Genomic DNA, 26,835 nt, shown 5'->3' with positions numbered 1-26,835 from the left:
ATAATCCCATCTACCAAGCTGAAGAGGAGAGTGAGGAAGACTGTGAACTCCCTAAAGAACTGGTCAGACTATTGAAGCAGGAGGAGAGGCTCATCCAACCTCATTAGGAGGAGTTGGAAGTGATCAACCTGGGTACTGAGGATGCCAGAAGAGATATTAAGATCGGGGCTGCTTTGAACGAAGATGTCAAGAGAAGGTTGGTTGAGATGCTGAGAGAGTATGTGGAGATATTCGCCTGGTCGTATCAAGATATGCCTGGGTTAGATACCGATATTGTGGTGCATAGGCTACCTCTCAGAGAAGATTGTCCTTCAGTCAAGCAGAAGCTTCGGAGAACTAGTCCTGACATGGCTGTTAAGATCAAGGAAGAAGTTCAGAAGCAGTTGGACGCGGTTTTTCTGTCAGTTACCACTTATCCCCCGTGGGTGGCCAACATCGTTCCCGTGCCGAAGAAGGATGGCAAAGTCAGGATGTGTGTCGATTACCGGGATTTGAACAGAGCGAGTCCGAAAGATGATTTCCCATTACCTCACATTGATGTATTGGTTGATAATACTGCTCAATCTTCGGTTTTCTCTTTCATGGATGGTTTTTCTGGTTATAATCAGATTAAGATGGCGCCAGAAGACATGGAAAAGACGACATTCATTACACCTTGGGGCACGTTCTGCTATAGGGTGATGCCATTTGGGCTGAAGAATGCCGGTGCTACCTATCAGAGGGCTATGACGACTCTCTTTCATGACATGATGCACAAAGAGATTCAAGTGTACGTGGATGATATGATTGCGAAGTCGCAGACAGAAGAGGAGCACCTGGTAAATTTGCAGAAGTTGTTTGACAGACTGAGAAAGTTCAAACTGAGGCTGAATCCGAATAAGTGTACGTTTGGGGTGAGATCCAGGAAGCTGTCGGGCTTCATTGTCAGTGAGAAAGGGATTGACGTTGATCCAGCAAAAGAAAAAGCTATTCAAGAAATGCCTGAACCTAAAACAGAAAAGCAGGTTCGTGGGTTTTTAGGGAGACTGAATTACATTGCAAGGTTTGTATCTCACCTAACTGCCACGTGTGAACCGATATTCAAATTGCTAAGAAAGAATCAAGCAATCAGGTGGAATGATGACTGTCAGAAAGCTTTTGACAAGATAAAAGAGTATTTACAGAAACCTCCAATCCTCATACCTCCAGTTCCTGGGAGGCCTCTGATAATGTACCTATCAGTGACTGAGAACTCGATGGGATGTGTATTGGGACATCATGACGAGTCTGGTCGAAAAGAGCATGCCATATACTACCTTAGCAAAAAGTTTACCGACTGTGAAATCAAGTATTCACAGCTTGAGAAAACTTGCTGTGCTTTGGCATGGGCTGCTCGCCGACTGAGACAGTATATGTTGAACCATACTACCTTGTTGATTTCTAAGATGGATCCAGTGAAATACATCTTTGAGAAGCCGGCTCTCACCGGGTGTGTTGCCCATTGGCAGATGATTTTAACAGAATAGGATATTCAGTATACGTCGCAGAAGGCCATCAAAGGTAGTATTTTGTCAGACTACCTTGCCGAGCAACCGATCGATGATTATCAGCCGATAATGTTTGAATTCCCTGATGAAGACATCATGTATCTGAAGATGAAAGATTGTGAAGAGCCTCTTATCGAGGAAGGACCGGATCCTGATGACAAGTGGACATTGATGTTTGATGGGGCTGTGAATATGAATGGCAACGGTGTTGGGGCAGTGCTTATTAATCCAAAAGGTGCACATATACCTTTTTCTGCCAGACTGACTTTTGACGTCACCAACAACGAGGCTGAGTATGAGGCTTGCATCATGGGGATAGAAGAAGCCATTGATTTAAGGATCAAAACTGTGGACATTTATGGAGATTCCTCTCTAGTGATTAACCAGGTCAATGGAGATTGGAATACCAATCAGCCGCATTTGATTCCTTACAGAGATTACACCAGAAGGATACTGACGTTCTTCAAGAAGGTGAAGTTGTATCATGTGCCCCGGGATGAGAATCAGATGGCTGATGCTTTGGCTACCTTGTCTTCTATGATCAAAGTTCATTGGTGGAATCATGTGCCACATGTCGCTGTGAATCGACTCGAGAGGCCTGCGTATGTGTTTGCAGCCGAGTCTGTTGTGGATGAGAAGCCGTGGTATTATGACATCAAGAATTTCCTCAAGAGCCAGGAATATCCTGAAGGTGCGCCAAAGAATGATAAGAAAACCCTGAGAAGGCTAGCTGGAAGCTTTTATTTGAATCAGGATGACGTGTTGTACAAGAGAAACTTTGACATGGTTCTGCTCAAATGCGTGGATAGACACGAAGCAGACATGTTGATGCAAGAAGTGCATGAAGGATCTTTTGGTACCCATGCTGGTGGTCATGCAATGTCCAAGAAATTGTTGAGAGTCGGTTATTACTGGATGACTATGGAATCCTATTGTTTCAAGTACGCTCGAAAGTGCCATAAGTGTCAGATCTATGCTGATAAGGTGCATGTACCACCAAGCCCTTTAAATGTCATGAATTCGCCTTGGCCGTTTGCGATGTGGGGCATTGATATGATTGGGAAGATTGAGCCTACTGCTTCTAATGGACATCACTTCATCCTGGTTGCGATTGATTACTTCACCAAGTGGGTGGAAGCAGCTTCCTATGCTAATGTTATTAAACAAGTGGTTGCCCGATTCGTCAAGAAGGAAATCATCTGTCGTTATGGGGTTCTTGAGAGAATCATCACTGATAATGGTTCGAATCTCAATAAAAAGATGATGAAAGAGCTTTGTAGAGATTTCAAGATTGAACATCACAATTCTTCTCCTTACAGACCGAAGATGAATGGTGCTGTAGAGGCGGCAAACAAGAATATTAAGAAGATTGTGCAGAAGATGGTCGTGACGTATAAGGATTGGCATGAGATGCTGCCTTTCGCTTTGCATGGGTACCGTACCTCAGTACGTACGTTGACCGGGGCAACCCCTTACTCCCTGGTGTATGGTATGGAAGCAGTCCTACCAGTTGAAGTGGAGATTCCTTCTCTGAGAGTCTTGCTGGATGTCAAGCTTGACGAAGCTGAGTGGATTCGAACAAGGTTTAATGAGTTGAGCCTTATCGAAGAGAGACGGTTAACAGCTGTGTGCCATGGGCAGTTGTATCAGAGAAGGATGAAGGGAGCCTTTGATCAGAAGGTGCATCCTCGAAGCTATCAGATCGGTGATCTAGTTTTGAAGAGGATCCTTCCTCCCGGTACAGATAACAGGGGCAAATGGACTCCTAATTACGAAGGTCCATATGTTGTTAAGAAGGTTTTCTCCGGTGGAGCCTTGATGCTTACAACTATGGATGGTGAAGATTTTCCGTCCCCTGTTAACTCAGATGTAATCAAAAAATACTTCGCGTAAGTTGACCCGCTGGACAAAAAGAATAAAAGAGTCCAGGCAAAAAAGGGCATTCCGGCGAACCAAAAAAAAAAGAAGAAAAAGAAAAGGTTTGGGCAAAAGTTAGGGATAAAAATGAAAAGAATTTGTACACCCGGTAAGTCGAAAACCCGCAAGGGCGGCTTAGGCAAAAATGGGTATCCTGGTGGATTGAAAACCCGAAAGGGCGATCCAGGCAAAAGAGGGATTAAAGCGAAGACTACAGTCTGAGTTATCTGTACTTCATCGCGCTTCATTGTCTACCATCTCGAAGGATATGATCGGTCCAGTCATTCTTCTTAGAAAGCAAGGAATTGGGGGAAATTGAGGATCTGTGAGTCATAACAAAATTGGGAAATAGTGGATGCCGTATTCACATTGCCATTAGGATAGATTTTTCCTTTTGTGCGCAATTACCTCTTTCTAGGAATTGCTTCCCGATGTATTCGCCTTTTTCAGGCCCATTTTCAATCAATAAAAGTCGTTATTCAGATAAATTGCTCTCTTGTTTTTATCTTTACTGTTTTGTTTATAAAAACGTCCGAATTTTTGATAAACATTGCATATAAAAACGTGAAGGCTAGACAATAATGTGCAGAAAGATAAAACATTTGAAAATCATTTTGGATGTTGAGGACACTTGAGCGTATCTTGTCCATGCAACCCTCTGGGGCATATGTGTCGTGCTGTTTTGCAGGTTGTTACCTTTGATTCTTGGCTGAAGCAGAAAAGTCACGGTTCGTTCAGGGATGTGTCAACACTGTCCAGTAGTGTGAAAGGTGTTTCCCCCAGCAGTTGAAGCAAGTTCAGGATTTGTTTCTCCAGCATAGTCAAGATCAGGGATTCCTCAGCAAGCTTGATTGAGGATGTTTCCCCAAGCAAGTCTGCAAGTTATCAGAACTATTTTCCCCTGCAGAGGAGTCTGTGGGTCGTGTGTCCCTCAGTAGCAAGTTCAAAGGCTATTCTGTCCCCAGCAGACCTGGAAGTGGTTTATCCCCAGCTAGTCTGAAAGCTGCCAAGTTCCCCATTGAGTCTGAATATTTTTTAACCCCCACCGAGTTGGAAGGATGTTGTATCCCCGACGGAGGTGTCAGTGAGTAGTTTTATTCCCCAGCAGTCTGGTTTGAAATACTGCTATCCCCAGCGTGGTCGTGAACGCTTTTCCCCGGCAGGTTCGTGGAGGTCTACCCCAGCATGGTCGGGTCGGTTATTTCCCCAACTGGGTTGTGTAGGCATGTCCCCAGCAGGGTGGTGGATGTGTTTTCCACTAGGGTTGTGGATGTTTTCCCCTAGAGGATCTCCCTAGCAGAGGGTTGTGTTGATGGTTTTCCCCAGCAAGTTCCCCGAGTGGATCAGGTTCGGTGAATATTATCTCCAACAGAGTTTATCCTACTTGTGGGTTGGCCGTCCCCAGTAAGTCGCCATTGGTTGTTTCCCTAGCAGAATCCCCGAGTAGATTGGATTCGGTGAAGGTTGTCCCCGTTGGGACCTTTTCTCCAGCGGCAATGCTATTCTCCAACATGAGTGAGAAGTCGGTGCTACTCCCCGCAGAGCATATTCCTCAGACAGAGTTTCCCCACAGAGTTGGAGCATCTAACCCGTTTGCTCCCCAGCAGGAGTGCATCATTTGCATTTTGCATGTAGTAATCATTGCATCCTCAAATCGCGTAGCATTTCCATTCAATATGGAGCATTACGCCATAGAAAACTTCAAACATATGCATTCATGTGTTAAATCTAATCAAACCATATCCCCGGCAGAGGCGGATCGTTGTTCAAACATCTGTACGGCACATTTGCTACAGTTGTTCCTGACAGCATTCAGAATTGATAACTCCCCCAGAGAGGTTTATTTCCTCACCCGCTGGTGAAAGGAAAGGTTGATTCTCCCCAGTGAGATCCCCAACAAGTGTTTGGCCTTGCCTGGGCGTATTGAAGATGTCGTTCTTGGGATACCAGTAAGTGTCGTGTTTGCACCCGTGTGCGTCCTTTTTTTGGTGTCGATAAACACCATTGTTTCGGTGTCGGTAAACATCGAGTCCCACTCCAGTCATCGGTAAATGTCTGGTCGTCCCTTTATTGATGTCGGTAAACATCATCTTTCGATGTGTGTAACATCTATCCTTGCCCATTCATCCGTTGATGTCTGGTCACCTCTCCGTTGGTGTCGATAAACATCGAGCTTCTCCCGTTCGTCCGTTGACGTATGGTTGTATATCTCTTCCTATTCATCCGTTGATGTCTGGTCACCTCTCCGTTGGTGTCGATAAACGTCGAGTTTTTCCTAGTTGTCCGTTGACATCTGGTTGTAAATCTTCATCCCCAGTCATCGGTAAATGTCTGGTCGTCTTTTGTTGGTGTCGGTAAACATCATCTTTCGATGTCGGTAAACATCGAGTCTCATCCCAGTCATCGGTAAATGTCTGGTTGTTCCCCAGCCAGAACTCCCCAGTAGAGTCGTCGGTAAACGTCCTATCTGGTTTCTAGTTGCAAATATCTTTTTCCTTCCCCAGTGAAGTGTTCACCTCTTCGTTGGTGTCGATAAACGTTGAAGTGTTTCCCATTCGTCCGTTGACGTATGGTTGTATACCTCTTTCCCCAGTTCATCCGTTGATGTCTGGTCACCTCTCCGTTGGTGTCGATAAACGTCGAGCCTCTCCCGTTCGTCCGTTGACGTTTGGTCGAGTCTTCCCATTCATCCGTTGATGTCTGGTCACCCCTACGTTGGTGTCGATAAACGTTGAGTTTTTCCCATTCGTCCGTTGACGTCTGGCTGTATCTTTCCTTTGATAAAAATCAAACTCCCCATTAGAGTCGTCGGTAAACGTCTTGTCTGGTTACTGTTGCAAGCATCCTGTTCATATCCCGCAGAGTGCAAATTTCTACGGTTCTTGGTATTCAATCCCTGTTCACCTTGAAGGTCTGACAGCCGTTGCTCTCATCCGTTCAGGTTCCCAGTTGATTGAATAGGGGAAGCTGTAGCACCTCAAATTTGCACCTCCTATTTGTATATACATTTCATTTTTAGGTCATTAACATTGCATTGTCATTGCTTAGTCCATTGCATCTCATCAGTCAGACTAGTTAAGAGATTCAACTGTGCAAGGCAACAAGAGCATTTGTCATGAGATCAAAGCCCTAGGGTGTTTCCCATGAGTTCACATGATTCAAGGATCATTTTGAAGTAGCTTGGCCAATTATTGAAGGCTCAGAACTCATCAGTCCATGTGCAAATCATCTGAGGCCTACAAAAGTCAACAGAAGTCAACTGCACAGTCAACTATGGATTTGGAGGTGGGAAGTGGTTAGAGATGCCTCATTCATGTGTAAACAAGTCTCATTTGATATTTCAAACATCAACATTGAAGAATTTGAAGTCAGATCAAGACTTTCCAAAAATAGCAGGTGACCTGTAATTTGAAATTTCCAAAAATGGAAAGATTTTGGACCAACTTCAACTCAAGATTACATCATCAAGAAAGCTTCAAATGAAATTTTGTCCAACATGAAAGTTGAATATCTTTCTCTCCCATTTCCAAAAAGTCCAAGATCATAGATTTCTCATGTGTGGTTGAGGAGATATGGTCCAATCATGGAAAAGTGTGTTTCAAAGTTCAAATGAGCATAATTTTCAAACCAAAACTCCAATTTGGGTGGTTCTTTTTGCACTTTGATCCTTGTAACATGTATTTTCCAAGCATACTATCACTTGGCATGAAATCTCATTGCATGATCATTGGTGCATTCATGAAGATTTTTGGGGAAAATTTCATAAACTCATTTTGGTTGAACATATGCATACCAAACCAATTCAAAACCTTGCATGGACTCATTATGAGAGATTTTGGGCCCAGAATGTGCACTGTTCACGTGCATGAAGGTGCATGAAGTAGAAAATTCATTTCTGCACTTACACCTTCCAACTCACTAATCACCCTTGCATTTGGCTTAAGTTGTTGTTAAACATGATTAGCATTGAGTATAAAGGCTTAAACCCTAACTGTTTTCACAATTAACACATTTCAGATCTAGATTTCACAAATTCTCCAAATTTTTCTCTCACTTTTTTTTGCAAAATTCTTCAAACACAAGCACTTTTCATTGATCCATTCATCATCCTGAGGTATTGTTGAGCACATTTGGACGTGAATTCAAGAGAAATCGTGGCTGTTTGAGCTAGGTTCAAGGTGTGGAGCATCCATGGCAGTTGGAGATTCAACTGATTTCGTGCATTATTGAGCTTCCATTTCATCATCATTCATCTCAAGAAGCATATTGGAGAAGATCTGAAGCGTGGCAAGGCTTGGAAGCACGTGAATCCAATTCTGTTCATCAAGAGGTTGGTTTTTCGACCTCTTTAATTCTCAAAATTGTTGTGATATTCCTGTAGTTCATTGAATGGTGATGAATCTGAGCTTTGAATCGAGTGAAATGATGCTATATCCATGAAGATATGTCCAGTTAAAGTTTTGATGTAGATTTTAATTTCCTTCGATCCAAGCATGTGTTGATGTTTTAGCATGAAATAGTAGTTGATCTTGCATGTGCATGGTGTAAGGAATCGTTTGGTATAACTTTGGTTGATTTCTGGACGTTTTGGATTTTTATGGAAATTTCCAGATGAAGATCTTCATGATCTTCATCGTGCATGCATGATGTTCTTCGTTTTCCTGCGGATTTAGTTAGGAAACGCATGTGTTTTGCTACGGATTTAGCTAGGAGTTCATGCATTACCTGCGAATTCTGGAGATGTGCAGCGCTTAGGGTTTATGACCAATACACGGTCGTTTTGAGCACGCGCCACAATTCAAATGTGTGCCAGGTTCGATCCTGGCCGAGTCCATATTTTCAAATTGCCATGCATTTTCTCCTTTTCCCTCCTTATTTCACACTTTGGCTCCATTTCATTTTTTACTTCTTCCATGAACTTCTAAAATTCACAATAAATTGAAAATTGATCCAAATGACCTCTAATTTTTTGCATTATGTTCCTCATGTTGTCTATTTTTTGGGATTATTAAAATGCAAGTTGTTCATGGCTTGAAAATTGATTTGCCCTAGGGAGTTTGCACATGTATGTATGTTTAACCTTGCCTTGGTTATCATGTTGTGAAATGTTGGTCTTTGATCCAATGAATGTGAAATTTTGCATGCTATAACTAGACATATTGCTTGACATTTTGGTGTTGATTTGGTATTTTTATCAATTGTCAATTCTGTTTTATGGATGTGCTAAGTTGGTGTGACAATTTGTGTCACACCTTGTGATGTTCAACTTGAATGATGTGTTTGCCATGCCAAATGATCTCTAATTGCCCTGATTTTTTGTGCGATGCATGTTATGGATGTTGAGATTGATCATGATTTTCGTTGGAATTATTTGAATCATTTCTGATTTAATTGAGATTTTTCATTCTGGTTGATCACATTTGAGCTTTGAAATTGCCTTGAACTTCAATTGATCATGAATTTCTTTTGGTTAATGATTTTGATATGGGACCTTTTGAGGTTTGTTCTTGTTTGAATGAAGATGATTCATGTTAAATTTCATGTTCTGTTTTGAATGTTTGACCCTCTTTTGACCCTAGGCTTTGACCTAGTGGTTTGGACTCACTGTTTGGATTGTGAATTTCAGGTTCAAAGGCACATTGCCATGAATGGAGTGGCTCATTCATTTGAGTTTGACTAATTGGTTGATGATTGGCTAACCTTGTGTTGTTTTGTAGGTTGATTCTAACTCATTTGAGTTTGCCTTGTGGCTTGCACATTGTGAACATTGTCTGTCTGTTTGCTATTGCCTATTGATTGTTTGTCTGTACAGTTGAACTGATTAGTTTAGATTTTTCACAGGTACCTAAGTTGCTTTGAGTTCTTTTGAACTTGCTTTTGCTTTGCTTGGTTGCTTAACCACCGAGGTATAATTTCTCTGACTTCATGTAGTCTGGAAGACCTGTCCTGTTATGTGGGCAGGCACCTGTCTAAAGCCCTCCTTAAGAGGCAATGCTTGTGAATGTTTAATTTTGTGCCAAGCAGGTAAAGACCTCTTAGGAGGCAATTGGCAGATAAAAGAGATGTGTAATCCATCTCCTTCTACTCAGTGTGTCATTCACTTTGCTCACACACCATGTGTTGATGCATTGTGAATAAGAACCCAAAATCATGTTGTGTCAGTCATTTGTGGAGAAGAGTTCCTACATTCTGAACTCCCACACTTTCTATTCGAGTCAAGCTCTCCTAGGCCAGGGATAAGAGCTGTGAGGTCTTATCCTCACTTCCCATTTCATCTGCTTCACCCTAGCTCTCAATGTTAGGGTTAAGAGCTAACCACACCCCATTCCAGTTGGTTTGCTTTTGCAGCCTAGCCTTGTATGAGCCCAAATTGTGTGCATATAGTGTGTGTGCTTGCTTTATTGTGCTTGTATGTGTGACTGTGCTGTTTAGGATAGCTTGCTCCCTGTGCAAGTTAGATAGAAACCTCAACCTAGGGCCATTGTGGATTACATGATAACTATTAGGCTCGAGTCAGGCTCCCTTCTAGTTTGTCATTTCCTAGTCTCTGGTTAGGTTAGAAGTTCTTTCCCTGCATAGAGGAACTACGTCGCCCTGATCCTCATACCAGATGAGGTACGTAGGCAGGAGATGAGCAGATCTCTCCGGGCGCCCTTTTTCCTTTTCAACCCCTTTGTGTGTGTTTGGAGTCTGACGTAAGTCCAGCGATTGGCAGTCGGTTTCCTGTGTCTTGTTTGCTTGTTGGAGTCTAACATAAGTCCAGCGATTGGCAGTTGGTTTCCTGTGTGTGTGTTTGTTGGTTCGGAGTCTGATGTAAGTCCAGCGATTGGCATTCGGTTTCCATGTTTGCCTGTTTGTGTGGAGTCTGACGTAAGTCCAGCGATTGGCAGTCGGTTTCCTGTGTTGGTTTTGTTTGGCGTGCGTTAGCCGAGCTACGAGTGCTCTGATTCTTCTCCGGTCAGAGAAGATACGTATGCATAGGATGCGACATCCTAGCGAGCATATTTCCCCTGTCCCGAACTACGTCGACTCTGATGTCTGTGCTTGACAGACTACGTAGGCCCAGGATGCGATATCCTGCCGAGTTAGTTTCTCCTGTCTTTTTGTGTTTCCTTCCAGCCTTGTGTGGTGTTTGATCAGTTTTTAGCAACCTTATCCTTTCTTTTGTGCGTGGATCCCGTCGAGTACGACGAATGCGTAGGGGTGCTAATACCTTCCCTTCGCATAACCGACTCCCGATCCCATCTCTCTCTGGTCGCGAGACCATGTCTTTTCCAGGTTTACTTCGAGCGTTTCCTTTCCCTCTTTTGGGATAAATAACGCACGATGGCGGCTCTGTTGTTTCGTTTTCCCGCCGGTTTTTCGCGTAATGCGACAATGTCAAGAGTGCATTCTTGAATGGCTACATCAATGAAGAAGTCTATGTCAAACAACCCCGGGCTTTGAAGACTTCAAAAATCCTTAACATGTTTTCAAGTTGAGGAAAGCTCTTTATGGCCTAAAGCAAGCACCTAGAGCATGGTATGATCGTCTCAACAACTTTCTTTGTGAAAAGGAATTTGAAAAAGGCAAAATTGACAAAACCTTGTTTATTAAGAAAATAAAAGATAACACTTTATTGGTTCAAGTCTACGTTGACGACATCATATTCGGCTCAACAAACAAACAAATGTGTGAAGAATTTTCATCAATGATGCAAGGAGAATTTGAGATGTCCATGATGGGTAAGATGAATTATTTTCTTGGAATTCAAATTAAGCAACTAAAGGATGGCATCTTCATCAACCAATCAAATTATTGCAAAGAGTTATTAAAAAGATTCGACATGGATACTTGCAAGGCAATGTCTACTCCGATGGGATCCGGATCTTATGTTGATCAAGATGAAGCAGGTGTTTTGATTGATATAACAAAGTATTGAGGTATGATTGGTTCCTTACTTTATTTGATGGCAAGCCGTCCTGATATTATGTTCAGTGTGTTTCTGTTCTCGTTTTCAAGCCAATCCAAAAGAATCATTGTAACACCTCAAAATTTGCCCTCCTCTTCTTGGGACTAGTTTAGCATTTTGCATTTCATGTTTCAGGACATTAGGCATTTTCATATTGCATATCATGTGGAAATAATGAAGTCATCCTCCAAAGTCTTTTCAGAGATGGAGAAGTGATATGATTCAAGCCTGAGGGTCTCCATAAATTGATCACCAACCATCTGAGGGTTTGAGCTTCAATTAGGGTTTTATTGGTCCTTCAAGAGGTTGAGTATTATATTGGTGGCAAGAATATATTACCATCATCATGGTTATGTCATTCTCAAGGGGTTCATTGTCTATGCTCAGATTCCTCTGGATTAGGGTTTTGATCTCTGGTCAACCCTAATCAGTGCCATTCTTCCAGCCAGGGATTCTCAAGGAGGTGAAGTATTCTATTGAAGTGGAGATCACATGATCATTATTATGAGATTATTTGAGCTAGCATTTCATTCCTGAGCCAATTCCCCAAGTGGTTGAGGCTCAAGCTGATCAGAGCATGTCAAGGTCATCTGAGGACCTATGCAGTCAACTGTGCAAGAGCTGAGGGCTAGGAGGGGGAGAAATGATTTGAGACACTTCATTCATGTTCAAAAGAGGTTTATTCATCATGTCAGACATATACCTTGAAAATTTTGAAGTCAGATCAAAAGTTTCCCAAAATGGAAAGTGACATGTAATTGAAAGTTTCCAAAAATGGCAAGTTTTTGGACCAACTTCAACTTGACTTTCCAACATCAAAGGAGCTTCAAATGAAATTTTGTCCAATATGAAAGTTGAAGATCTTTCTCTTACATTTCCAAAAAGTCCAAGATCATGAGCATCTGATGAATGGTTGAGGAGTTATGAGCAAATGATCATCAAGTGTGCATGGAACTTCAAAATGCCATAACCTTTGTTTCAAAACTCCAAATTAAGCCACTCTTTTTGCAAGTTGCATGTCATGACTAATATTTTTCAAATCCATCATTGCATTGCATGAAATAAAATCATATGATCATTGGCTTATACAAGTGCATTTTTGAGGGAAAATGAAGAATTTAAAATTGGTGCATCACATGAACTTAATTCCATTGCCATTGTGCTCCTTGGTTGATTTTAAGAGCATTTGAGCCATGCATGTGTACTGTTCACGTCCATTTTTACCATGCATAAGGTGAATTTTTCAATTTGGTCATACACCTAATTTTTCATTAAAATTTTATTAGCCAATGCCTAATCATGATTACAGCATAATTAACACAGCATATAAAAGGCTTAATCATAACAGAATTTTCATTCTAACACATTCTAGATCTAGATCACATTTTTCCCTCCAATTTTTCTCTCAATCCAAATTCAAAAATTCTTCACATAACACCTTGATTTTATTGCATAATCATGATCATTAAGCTCCATTGGGTATGAATCAAGCATTGGATTGAAGGTTTTGGTGGAGAATCAAGCTGTGCAAGTACATGAAGTTGAACATGGAAGCTTTGAATTGATCAAGATCCAAGCCATTTCAAGAGAGATTTCGTGCATAAAGCTTCATCACATCAATATAGGAGTGGATCTACATCGTTTGAGCACTTGAATCTACTGTTTCCATTGATTGTTCTTCAAAGAGGTTAGAATTCGAACCTCATGATTCTCCACTTTATGCGCATGTTTAGGTAGATCTTTGAATGCTGATGATTCTGATCTAAATATTATTGAATTTGGATGAAAATTGAGAGAGTTATGTTGAATTGAAGTTTGAAGTGGTGAAACTTATTTCCTTCGATCTGCTTGATACATGATGATTTAGGCTTAGCTAATGTGATTTTCGTGTTCTACTGGTCGAGACCTTTCCATTGATGTATGCTATGTGAAATTCTGGAAAAAAAAATATGAACATGTCACTGTAGCACCACCTTCTCCATGAAGAATACGGTGGAAACCACCGCTTGCACCGTCGTCTGGTTCAGCGCTAGGGCTTATCCCTGTGTGCGCCACATATGCGTCCTTGTTGTCCAATTGACTAGCCTAGGTTCCTTTGACCGCTTCCACATGTGCCTGGACTCGCTAACTAGGCTGCCACTTCAATTAGTGAAGTGCAGCGTTTTAGCGTATACTCCCTTCGATTCCCAGCAATAACATTTGTGGATTTATTTCGCTCAGCACCTCAATTTTAGCATGGACATGGTTCGATTCTTCCAGGATGCATTTTCCAGTTTTGCATTTCAATTAATGTTTTCCAATTGTTTTCAACATTATTCCATTATTTTCATCCAACTTCAAAAAATCATAATAAATTGAAAATGAATCCAAATCACTTCCAATTTTTTGCTATTTGCTCATTTGATTGTCTTTTATTTTGTGATGTGAATTTCTGGATTTGTGCATTGCTGGAATTTGAAATGTGATTGATTATTTGAACATGTATGCAAGTGTGACATATTGTACCAATTCTTTTGTGAAATGCTCATACATTGGCCAATTGATTTGAAATTTGGTATGTTGATTCCTAACATGTTGCATGATATTTGAGGCTTGGTTGTGCATCTTTATCATTTTTCATCTCTGTTTTAGGCACATGAACTTAGGGTGTGACAATGTGTATCACACAATTTGATGTCATACTTGTTCATTTTCATTGATATGTCAATTGAGCTTTTCTGATTCCAATTTTTTGCATGAGGCTTGTGTTTGACATGCTGTATACACATAAAAAATTTCATGATTGTTTGATTCATTTCTGTTTTAATATGGAATTTTGATTCTTGATGTCCAATTGTGTGCTTTGAAATTGCCTTTGCCCCATCTTGCTCATGTGGTGACTTTGCTTGATGCTTTAGACTTGGTTCTTTTTAGGACATGTTCTTACTTGAATAAATGTGCTTCATGTTGAAAATCAACTTCTGTTTTGACTTTTTGCTTTGTCTTTGACCCTAGCCTTGGTGCTAGTGGTTGTACTCACCTTTTGAGTTTTGCATTTCAGGTTCAAGCTTCTAGTCCTAATGGCTTATGTTGATCTCATGAATTGAGATGCAAATTCTTTGTCCACTAACCTTTGTTGTGTGTAGGTTCATTGAGTATGGTGGAATTCCTTGAATGCTTGCACATAGAGCATGACTTGTGTACATATAGAACCACTGTTGACTGTCTGTTTGATTTGTCTGAATGTGAATACTGATTTGTTTGACTTTCATACAGGTACCTTAGCCGCTTTAAGCTCATTATTTGAGCTTTGCTTTGCTTGTGGTTGGCATACCACCTAGGTAATCATCCTCTGACTCCATGTAGTCTGGAAGCCCTGTCGTTTTCTGTTTGGCAAGCATTTGGCTGAAGCCCTCCTTAAGAGGCAATGACTGTGTTTGTTTACTTTGTTAAGACCTCCTAAGTGAAGAGGCGATTGGCAGATAGAAGGGATTTGCAATCAATCCCCTGCTATTCAGTTGAGTCTTTCATTACGCTCGCACTACGTGCTGATGCTTTTGAATAAACACCCAAAATCTTGTACAAAGTCAGTCAGGTGGAATAGGGTCCCTCATTCTAGACCCCCACACCTTCTTTGTCTTGAGCTCACCCAGGCCAGGGTTAAGAGCTGTGAGGTCTAACCCTCATTACCTTTCATCTGCTCACCTTGACGGTCAATGTCAGTGGTTAAGAGCCTCAGACACCCCTTCCAGTGTTGGCTTGTTTGTCGAGGTTGATATGACCCCTTGACTAAAGCCCAGCCTTGCATGAGCCGCTTGTTTGCATATAGTGTGTGATACTGGTTCACCTGTGATGTTTACTTGCTATTTATTTGCTGTTTCAACTTGCTTCCTATGCGAGTTATGATCTGTTTAGATACCTCAACCTAGGACTATTGTGGATTACATGACAACTATTAGGCTCGAGTCAGTCTCCCTTTTAGTTTGTTATTCCCCGGTCTCTGGTTAGGAGAAAGTTTCTCCCCTGTTAAGGGGAACTACGTCGCCCTGATCCTCATACCAGATGAGGTACGTAGGCAAGAGATCGAGCGAGATTTCTCCGGGCACCCTTTTTCTTTTTTGTGTGTGTTTTGCTTGACAGCTATTAGGTCCGAGTTCCCGACTCCCTTTTAGTCTGTGTGTTCAACATCTTTGTTTCTTCTGACGTCTCAGCGTCTTCTTGGTGTTTGCTTGACAGCTATTAGGCTCAAGTGTCAGACTTCCTTTTAGCTTGTCTGTTTGATAACCTTTTGGTATGTGTTGGAGTCGGATGTAAGACCAGCCATTGGCATTCCGTTTCCTTATTTGTGTTTGTTGTTCGGAGTCGGACGTAAGACCAGCCATTGGCAGTCTGTTTCCATTTGTGAGTTTCTTTTGACGTCTCAGCGTCTTTGCGTGTGTTTTGTTTCGGCGTGCGTTAGCCGAACTATGGTAGCTCTGATTCTCATTCCAGATGAGATACGTAGGCATAGGATGCGATATCCTAGCGAGCCCGTTTCCCATTTCCCCGAACTACGTCGACTCTGATGTTTGTTTCTAACAAACTACGTAGGCCCAGGATGCGATATCCTGCCGAGTCCGCTTCCTCCGTCTTCTTCCATCTGTGTTTTATTCCAGTGTGTGTGCATTCTTTGAGCAGTTTATCAGCAACCTTATTCTATTCTCTTGAGCGTGGATCCCGTCGAGTACGACGGACGTGAGGGGTGCTAATACCTTCCCCTTGCGTAACCGACTCCTGTACCTTGTAATCTCTAGTCGTAAGACCATTCCTTTCCAGGTTTACTTCGAGCGTTTCCTTTCCCTCCTTTGGGATAAATAACGCACGGTGGCGGCTCTGTTTGTTTTGTCTTTTTCCGCCGGTTGTTTTTCGCGTTGCGACAGCTGGCGACTCTGCTGGGGAAAACAGAAGTTGACCTCTAGCTGGTCCATCTTCCCTAAGCGAGTCAATCCTAGCGCTCTCTAGGGTAGTTTTGGTTGCTTTTACTGCTTATTTATGGCATTTATGATTATTATACTGTGACTGTATATATTTGCATATATGTTTACATGCATCATATTATCATTGTGCTGGATTCTGTACAGGTTGGTTCCTCTGATTTGGGGTGGGTGTTCTGAGTGGGGCTAAAACCCAGGCCCGAGTATACACCTAGGGTTAGTGTGGTCTCACGTTTCCTCACATGTTGGATCAACATGTTATTGCGACGTGACATACCACAAGCCGGACGAGGTTCATCTGAGAGAGTCCTTCCGGGTGGAGTAGTCCACTTTGGTTGGGTTACCTTTTTTGAGATATTGACTTCGGTGACCGTTCTTTCCCGGATCTCTGGTTTAGATGATCTTATGAGAGCTGCAACGGCACACCCGAAAGGGCAAACCCATTGAGTATCTTGTCCGATTGTCGAGACCATTATCCGCCTTAGGATGACCTTGTTAGAATTCACCTGTGAGGGGAGGGTTGATTCCTACAGATGCATGTTCTGATGGTGACTATTGGTTCAGTTATTGATCTGGGTCCTATTTATGAGTGGGATTTATGGATTTATTTCTGAGACGCCGGAGTTCTGTCCGCGGTATTTATCAGTGGGGATCCGTTTATTTCAGGATTCCCTGGGTTGATACAGATGATTTTGTTGTTATCAGATCAATGATTTTCTGGTGATGATGGTGATATATCCTCTGGTTCCGTTTATTTCGGAATCTCCCAAGTTGGATTTATGGTTACTCAGTACCTCAGATGGTTGTGATCAGTTCCAAGACCCTAACTCAGTGCAGTGGATGTTCAGATGACTTGGAGGATGGCACAGTGCATTGCATGCATGCATCAACATCATTCCCATTTTGCATTTATCTGCATCTAACTCATGTTTATCCATATGCAAGGCACATTCTTGATTGAGATTCTGGTTGAGAGACTTCTTCGTTCCAGATATGAGGATTGGCTTGAAAGACGATGTTGTCTACAGTTTCTTTGATCCAGAGATCAGTGTGCTGAAAGAGATGATAGCATTGATTACGCCTGACCATGTGGGGATGTTCCGTGAGACTTATGGTGGTATTCTGAAGATGGTTTTCAGGCTCACAGATAGGGATAGGAGTGCCATCCATACTTTTCTCCAGTTTTATGATCCTGGTTTGAGATGCTTTGTCTTCCCGGATTACTTGTTGGGGCCTTTGATGGAGGACTATGCTGGTATCCTGGGTATTCAGATAAGAAATCAGGTTCCTTTCTATGCTACTAAGGAAGAACCTGATGTTGGTGGGATCTCCCGTGCTCTTTATTTGAGCCCCGAAGTGACTAAAGGAGGTCTGAAGGAGAAGGGAAAGTTGCCTAATTTTCATCTGAGTTTCCTGGAGGCTAAAGCCAAGGAGCATGCTGTTTTGGGTGATTGGAAGGATGTATGTGCTTTGATTGCTGTGAGCATTTATGGAATCATCCTGTTCCCTAACCAGAAGAACTTTGTAGACATTAATGCCATTCAGGTGTTCGTTCAGAGGAATCCCATTCCTACCTTGGTGGGGGATGTCTATTACTCGGTCCATAATCGGAATGAGAAGCGGCGTGGGGGATTGATTAGGTGTTGTGCTCAACTGTTATACAAGTGGTTCATGGGATATTTGCCTTCCAGGGGGGCTTTTGTTCTTCTTGACCATACTGTAAATTGGGCAACCAAGTTGATGGGTTTGCGAGCCAAGGACATAGCTTGGATTCATAGTAGTGGGGCTGGACAAGATTTCATTTGCAGTTGTGGGAGCTTTCCTAATGTACCTCTTATAGGAGTTCAGGGTTGTATCAATTATAACCCGACGCTTCTTAAGAGACAAATGGGATTCGCTATGGAGGTTCCTCCTCTCAAGAGTGAGATTCAGGAAACTTTCTACTTCCCGGTTGAGGGTAACCAGTCATCATTAAGGCATGTGTCTGATGCATGGCGCCGCATTCAAAGGAAAGGAGAGTTTTCTTGGGGTAGAGCTAATAACAGGTCTTTTCCTCCATTTGATGATTGGCTCAGCAAGAGAGTGGAGCTCACTCGTCTACCATTTCCTGTGGGTGATCCTTGGTATCCGTTGATTGAGGAATCTCATTCTTCTGTCAGTATGGAAAAGTTCCTAGAGATGAAGAGGGAGAGAGATCAGCTTCATGCAGAGAAGACTGAATTGGAGATGAGTGTTGCTAGAATCCAAATGGCTAATCAGGAAATCAAAGGGAAAATAGAAGACCAGGATAAGAGACATGCTCTTGTGGTGAAGCGTTTTGAGATAGACACCGCTTATTATGGCAAGGTCAGCCAAGCTTTAGAGTCATCCACGAGGGAGCATGACATCACCAAGGAGAAGTTGGCTAGAGCTTTAAAGGTCATTGAGGATGAGAAAAGAAGACAGATCCTTGTGAAGACTCAGAGGGAAGCTAGAGCCAAAGTCCTTACCACAGAATGGGAAGCGGGGAAAGCAAAGATTATGGCTGAGAGAGATCATTATCTTGCTGAGAGGGACCATTATTTCCGACAGATGAAGATTCACCAGAAGGAGGTGGGAAGACTGCAGCAGGAGAACACTGAGCTCAGGTTCGCCGTGAAGTTTACCCAGATGGTTGATGAGACAGAATCTTCTATGGGGCCTTCTTCAGTTTAGACTTTTGTCACAGTTATTATCATGTGTTGGATTACCGTCAGGCATGTTGACGGAATTCACTTGGTTGTATTTTCTTTCGGATTCTGGAGAATTGTATTGTTGGTTTGTATCAGCTTGATGTATGACTCTTGCACGTATAGTGCACTTTTGATATACAGTGGTTATTATCATTCATTGATTGATCTCAGAGCTTTATTTGCTTTGCCATGCTTCACTGACACAACACACACATGGTCGGGCGATATCTTTGCTAAATCACAACTCTCTGCTCTGTATGGGAAAACCAGATGATTGACGTCAAAATGTTGCTGACAAATTATTATCTGTCTCGATGAAACCAGGATCGAAAGACAGAGTGGTCCTCATAAGGATAGACGTTGCATGCATGCATGAATCATAATAACTTGTCTGCAGGTGTCGGTTTCTAATGTGCTTGATTGTTTCAGGAATCGCTGCTCGCTCACGCAGAATTATTCTTTGCATGCACAGATACCCTACCAGATGCAACAAACCCAGACTGATGGATTCGTCCAACGCTGACATTCTCGAGCTGAAAGAGAAGATGGGAGAGTTGATTAACATCATGCAAGGGTTCGCTTTAGGTTAGAAAGCAATCTCCGAGAGGTTGGAAAGGATTGAGAGCTGGATGAGAATGGGGGAAATACAGGGAAATGTTCCGTCGTCTGGAGTAAAGACACCCTCTGGTAATGGTCAGCACAAGAAGGAGGGTGAATCCAGTGATGTGCATGCCAAAAGGGGTAAGGATCGTTACCACCCGTATGCTGCTGCAGTAAATATTACTGCTGGTAATCAATCTGTACAACAGCAACAGCAGCCACCTCAATAGAGAGCACAGAAAGTCGGGTGCTAAGTGAGAAAAGGGAAGACATATCGGCAGTTGGATAAGCCACCCATGACGTATGCTCTTCTGTTGAAGAGGTTGAAGGATCTTGGATTGGTGCAGCCAAGGATGTTGGCTCCGTTGAGACCTGACCAGAGGCCTGCTAATTATGATGAGAACGCCAAGTGCGAATTCCACTCTGGTGCCCCTGGATACAATGTGGAGAATTGTAAAGCTTTTAAGCATGTTGTCCAGGACCTGGTGGATTCCAAGGCCATCAATTTTGCACAATCTCCAAACTGTTAATGCTAATCCCATGCCTGCGCATGGTCAGATGGGAGTAAATGCAATTTCTGAGGATAGGAGGACGACTGGGCTGATGAATGTAGATTAGGTGAGAACTCCGTTGGCTGAGATCAAGAGACAACTGTTGAAGAATGGGGTTTTTCCGAGTTGTGATAATTGGTGTGTGGCTGTCGCCATAAATGGGTGTGCAATGATGAGGGAAATGATTCAGAGAATGATGAAGGCGGAAGTGGACGGTGAACTATTTGGGACACCCTGTCAGGCTTTTGAAACCGTCAAGATGAAGAATGCCATCTTTGCTGAAGAAGATAAAAGGTCGTCCATTTCTTCTTACAAACAGGCCATGGAAGTGGTGAAGAATGGAAAAGCCCAAGGCTGGGGAAGAATGGTAGACATTGCGGTAAAAGCAGATAGGTTCAGGGTTGGCTATCAGCCGGGCCAAGACTCGTCTGGGCAAAACAGAGGACGTCGTCGACCGTTCACGTTCATCAGTGTTGGAATGTTGGATCCAGGTCACGCCTGTGCGGTGGGTGAAGAGATTGACAGTGACTGCGAACTTGACTCGTGGATAAAATTGTGCGTACCAGGGAACTGGAAGGCCTAAAAGATCATCACTGTCACTCATCGTGAAGAGTAATATTTCTATTTTTCAATTCTGTTTGCATGAAAGCCATACGTTTTTCCCGAAACGTAATGGTCCATTGTAAGGGCCACCTCATGTGTTTCATTTTGCAACATTTTGCATCATTAATGAATGGATGTTTTTGTAGTAAAAGCGGTGCTCCCTGTTTTTCATTTATTTTTGCAGTTTAAAATAAAAATAAAAAATGGCAATGTTTGTTTTCATTTTCTTTCCTTTTGATTTGTCTCGTTCCGACCTCAAAAGCAATGCATGAATCCGCATTCATGTAGATGCGATCATTCTCCTGATCTCATTGATAACAATTCGGTTACACCTCTATATGACTTCGACAATACGATCTACCATGCCGAAGAAGAAGGCGAAGAAGATTGTGATCTGCTGGAAGATTAGCCAGGTTGTTGAGACAGGAGGAGAAGGTGATTCAACCGCATGAAGAGCAAGCCGAGGCTGTTAATCTAGGGACCGACGAGGTCAGAAGGGAAGTAAAGGTTGGGGCCGCCTTGGAGGCGAGTGTCAAGAGCAGAGGTGATGCCATTCAGTCTTAAGAACGCCGATGCCACGTATCAGAGGACTATGGTGACTTTGTTTCATGATATGATTCATCATGAAATTGAATGCTATGTTGATGACATGATAGCAAAGTCCCAAACAGAAGAGGGGCATCTGGTAGATCTGGCCAAATTGTTTGACCGGTTGAGACAATTCAGACTGAGGTTGCATCCGAATAAGTGCACTTTCGGAGTGCGGTCCGGTAAATTGCTGGGGTTTATTGTGAAAGAAAAGAGGAATCGAGGTTGATCCTGCTAAGGAAAAAGTAATACGAGAAATGCCTGAGCCGAGAGCGGAAAAGGAGGTTCGTGGTCTCTTAGGTAGATTGAACTACATTTCATGGTTCACATCTCATCTAACAGCCACGAGTGAATCCATATTCAAGCTGTTAAGAAAAGATCAAACGGTCAGGTGGAATAATGATTGCCAAGCGACATTTGAAAAAATAAAAGAATATTTGCAGGAGCCTTCGATTCTGATGCCTCCCGTGGAGGGACGACCATTAATTATGTACTTGACAGCCCTCGAGGGGTCTATGAGGTGCGTACTGGGGCAGCATGACGAGTCTGGTCAAAAAGAGCATGCAATTTACCTTAGCAAAAAGTTTACCGACTGTGAAACAAAATATTCACTGCTCGAGAAAACTTGTTGTGCTTTGGCATAGGCTGCTCGCCGACTAAGACAGTATATGCTGGTTCATACCACTTTATGGATTTCCAAGATGGATCCGATCAAGTATGTATTTGAGAAGCCATCATTGAGAAGCCAGCATTGACCGGACGGGTTGCGAGATGGCAAATGATTTTGACTGATATGATATCCAGTACACCTCTCAGAAAGCAATAAAGGGGAGTGTATTGTCTGATTACCTCGCCCAGCGACCCATTAAGGATTATCAACCGATGAAGTTTGAATTCCCTGATGAGGACATCATAGTTCTCAAATCGAAAGATTGTGAGGAACCGATCCCGGAGGAGGGGCCTGACCCTGAATCCGAACGGATTCTGATGTCTGATGGGGCCGTTAATGAGAATGGTAGTGGAGTTGGAGCTGTTTTGGTTACGCCGAAAGGATCTCACATTCCTTTTGCTGCCCGGCTAACAGTTGAATGCACCAACGATGTGGCTGAATACGAAGTTTGCACGGGTATCGAACCTCGGTGCATACGTCTACTGGGGCAACGCCTTTCTCGATGTGTATGGGCAGGGAGCCGTGCTACCAATCGAGGTCCAGATTCTGTCATTGAGAGTCCTGATGGACGTAAAATTGAAAGAGACAGAGTGGGTAAGGACTCGGTACGAAAAGTTGAGCCTAATTGAGAAAAAGAGGCTGGCAGCCACTCGTCATGGGTAGTTGTACCAGCAGCGAATGAAGCGTGCTTTTGACCGAAAGGTACGACCTCGTGTGTACCATGTGGGAGATATGGTGTTGAAAAGGATCCTTCCTCCTCAGAACGATCGTAGGGGCAAGTGGACACCCAATTATGAAGGTCCATTCATGGTCAAGAAGGTCTTCTCTGGCGGAGCCTTGTTGTTGACGACCATGGATGGTGAGGATTTTCCATCCCCTATGAATGCAGACACAGTTAAAAAATACTTCGTATAAGAGACCCGCTGGACGAAAAGAATAAAATAGTCCAGGAAAAAATTGGCATCCTGGCGAACAAAAAAAAACGGAAAAGGTTTGGGCAAAAATTAGGGATAAGAAGAGGAAAAAAACTGTACACCCGGCAAGTCGAAAACCCCACAAGGGCGACTTGGACAAAAAAGGGTATCCCGATGGACTGAAAACCCGAAAGGGCGGTCCAGGCAAAAGAGGGATTGAAACGAACAACTGCGTCTAGCATGATCGTTTGTGTTTTGGTTAAGACACGTGGATAATCCCCGGCAGAGATCTGTCAGAAGCGTCTTGTTCAGAAGGCAGAAAGCACGGAGAGTCTTGAGGACATATGGGGTATAACCGAGTTGGAACTCGATGAGATCACGGGTTCACATTGCCATTAGGATAGATTTTCCTTTTGTGCGCAATTACCTCTTTTCAGGGATTGCTTCCTGTGTATTGCTCATTTACGAGCCACCTTTTTCAATCAATAAAATGCATATTCAGTCAAATAATTTTGTTTTTGTTTTCATTACCGCTTTGATTGCAAAAACATCCGTTTATTTTGATAAAGAATCTTTGCATTTTGAGACATGGAGGTCCCTTCGAATGCATGTTTATAAGATTGAAAACTTGAAATCTTATTCGGAAGGTGGAGTGACCCAAGTGTTGAAATTTTGGCACGCCTGGGGCACGTTTTTATCTAACGATCTCTTTTGCAGGTGCTGTTAGATATTTTCACTCACTTGCAGGTTGTGATGTGAAGCGTTTTTGACAAAAGGATCCCCGTGGAGTCCAATCAGGGACAAGGGATTGAAGAATGGTGAAAAGACAGCGAGAGACGTGCGACGATCCTGGAGTATTAATCAAGAAGACTCTTCAAAGTCTGAAGAATTGGAAAGTTTGTACGAATCCAAGGAGTTCGATCTCCGTAGAGTACGGAGAAGTCGAGAATACAAGGTGATGAATTAGAAAAGTCCAGACGAGTCTGAGAGCTCTCAAAAGTGGAAAGCTGACTGAAGGAGAATTGCGGTCCAAAACGCAGCGGAAATTAAAATTTTCTCCTTTAGATATCCTTACGAATGGTCATGATCAGTGATAGAATATTTACCTCTTGTGACGATTGAAACCTTTGGTGCAGATCTCTTGTGACGATCAAAACCCTTGATGCAGATCCACTGAGCGATCACGAACATTGAACGATGACAACGTCTCTACTCAGTCCACACGAACGGATTCCTTCAGTCTCAGTGCTAGCTGGTACGAATGAAGGCTTTGAGTGAGTGAGTGAGAGAGAGAGAGAGAGAGAGAAAACGAAAATAATGCAACCGCAATGAATGCTTCTGCACAAGGGTTCTATTTATAGAACCACTAGTGTGGGCTTCAAGCTAAAAGGCCCACTTAAGTGTATTTTGGCCCATATCTTATAATATGCCCAAAATCACTTAAGCCCATGGTACCTTACCATATTTCGTATTCTACTCAAGTACATCGTACCTTACGATGTTCTATAATTCACTTAAGGGCACCGTACCTTACGGTATTCCTTAGTTACTCTATCTTTCATCAATCTGTCCTTTGTGTGTGACCCTATAGGTTTTCGTGACGTTGGCAATTATATTAAATCACGCATTTAACATAATAAACAATGAGCGGTATCTAGCAACACATCGCTGCTACCCAAGACACGAAAATGTCATGTGATCTGACAATTCCTTCTGTGATAATACTTATGTGTATAATTACCCTTTTGCCCTTATGTCTATATTGAACACAAGGCATAGTGAAGGAGAATTGCGGTCCAAAACGCAGCGGAAATTAAAATTTTCTCCTTTAGAGATCCTTACGAATGGTCATGATCAGTGATAGAATATTTACCTCTTGCGACGATTGAAACCTTTGGTGCAGATCTCTTGTGACGATCAAAACCTTTGATGCAGATCCACGAAGCGATCACTAACGTTGAACGATGACAACGTCTCTACTCAGTCCACACGAACGGGTTCCTTCAATCTCAGTGCTAGCTGGTACGAATGAAGGCTTTGAGTGAGAGAGAGAGAGAGTGAGAGAAACCGAAAATAATGCAACCGCAAAAAAATGCTTCTGCACAAGGGTTCTATTTATAGAACCACTTGTGTGGGCTTCAAACTTAAAAGCCCACTTAAGTGTATTTTGGCCCATATCTTATAATATGCCCAAAATCACTTAAGCCCATGGTACCTTACCATATTTCGTATTCTACTCAAGTACACCGTACCTTACGATGTTCTATAATTCACTTAAGGGCACCGTACCTTACGGTATTCCTTAATTACTCTATCTCTCATCAATCCGTCCTTTGTGTGTGACCCTGTAGGTTTTCGTGACGTTGGCAATTATATTAAATCATGCATTTAACATAATAAACAGTGAGCGGTATCTAGCAACACATCACTGCTACCCAAGACACAAAAATGTCATGTGATCTGACAATTCCTTCTGTGATAATACTTATGTGTATAATTACCCCTTTGCCCTTATGTCTATATTGAACACAAGGTATAGACCGTGTCACCCTTGTCCAGTTCAATATTGGGCCCATAGACATTTATCCTGTTACGCAGGATGGAAAAATTCCATCTAGGACACTCATGTCCCTCAGTATGCTTTGTGGAGTACCCATCAACTGTCTTTATGGTTATCCAGTTACGGACAACGTTGGATCAGCAATAAAGCACTTGACTCTACATCTAGGATCCAAAGTGGTTTCAGGTCGAAGAGTGGTATACACTATTATCACCATGAGAATAACTTATGACACTTTGCATAACTTTCTATATAGTATTCTCATAGCGGGTCAATCCGGTATAAATATTACTCCTAATATTCATACCTATGTTTAAGACTTGATAACTCTTTATCCATGATCCATGAGATGTGATCATCAGTCTACAAACATAATAGTCTTAATGCTTTAATGTTATCCCACTTCACACTAAAGCTCGACTGCGGATACTTTAGGAATAATGTCCTTATGTTTAATGTGTTCTCATGATTAAGTCACACTTAATACATTAAACAGACTATCTATTCCAGGGACTTTATTAATCAACCAAAATAAAGAGAATGCCTTTTATTATTAATAAATAATTCGATACAAGTACCAAAAAGTATTGGCCTCTAGGGCTTACTCCAACACATAGACCGTGTCATCCTTGTCCAGTTCAATATTGGGCCCATAGACATTTATCCTGTTATGCAGGATGGGCAAATTCCATCCAGGTCACTCATGTCCCTCAGCATGCTTCGTGGAGTACCCATCAACTGTCTTTATGGTAATCCTTTTACGGACAACGTTGGATCAGCAATAAAGCACTCGACTCTACATCTAGGATCCATAGTGGTTTCAGGTCGAAGAGTGGTATACACCATTATCACCATGAGAATAACTTATGACACTTTGCATAACTTTCTATATAGTATTCTCATAGCGGGTCAATCCGGTATAAATATTACTCCTAATATTCATACCTATGTTTAAGACTTGATAACTCTTTATCCATGATCCATGAGATGTGATCATCAGTCTACAAACATAATAGTCTTGATGCTTTAATGTTATCCCACTTCACACTAAAGCTCGACTGCGGATACTTTAGGAATAGTGTCCTTATGTTTAATGTGTTCTCATGATTAAGTCACACTTAATACATTAAACGGACTATCTATTCCAGGGACTTTATTAATCAACCATAATAAAGAGAATGCCTTTTATTATTAATAAATAATTCGATACAAGTACCAAAAAGTATTGGCCTCTAGGGCTTACACCAACAATCTCCCACTAGCACTAGAGCCAATCAACCATACCCCTAATG

Source organism: Lathyrus oleraceus, chromosome 2, assembly GCF_024323335.1.
Source record: "Lathyrus oleraceus cultivar Zhongwan6 chromosome 2, CAAS_Psat_ZW6_1.0, whole genome shotgun sequence".
In the NCBI taxonomy this organism is placed as follows: domain Eukaryota; kingdom Viridiplantae; phylum Streptophyta; class Magnoliopsida; order Fabales; family Fabaceae; genus Lathyrus; species Lathyrus oleraceus.
The sequence above is the reverse complement of the archived record's forward strand: the minus strand, read 5'-3'. Positions refer to the sequence as shown.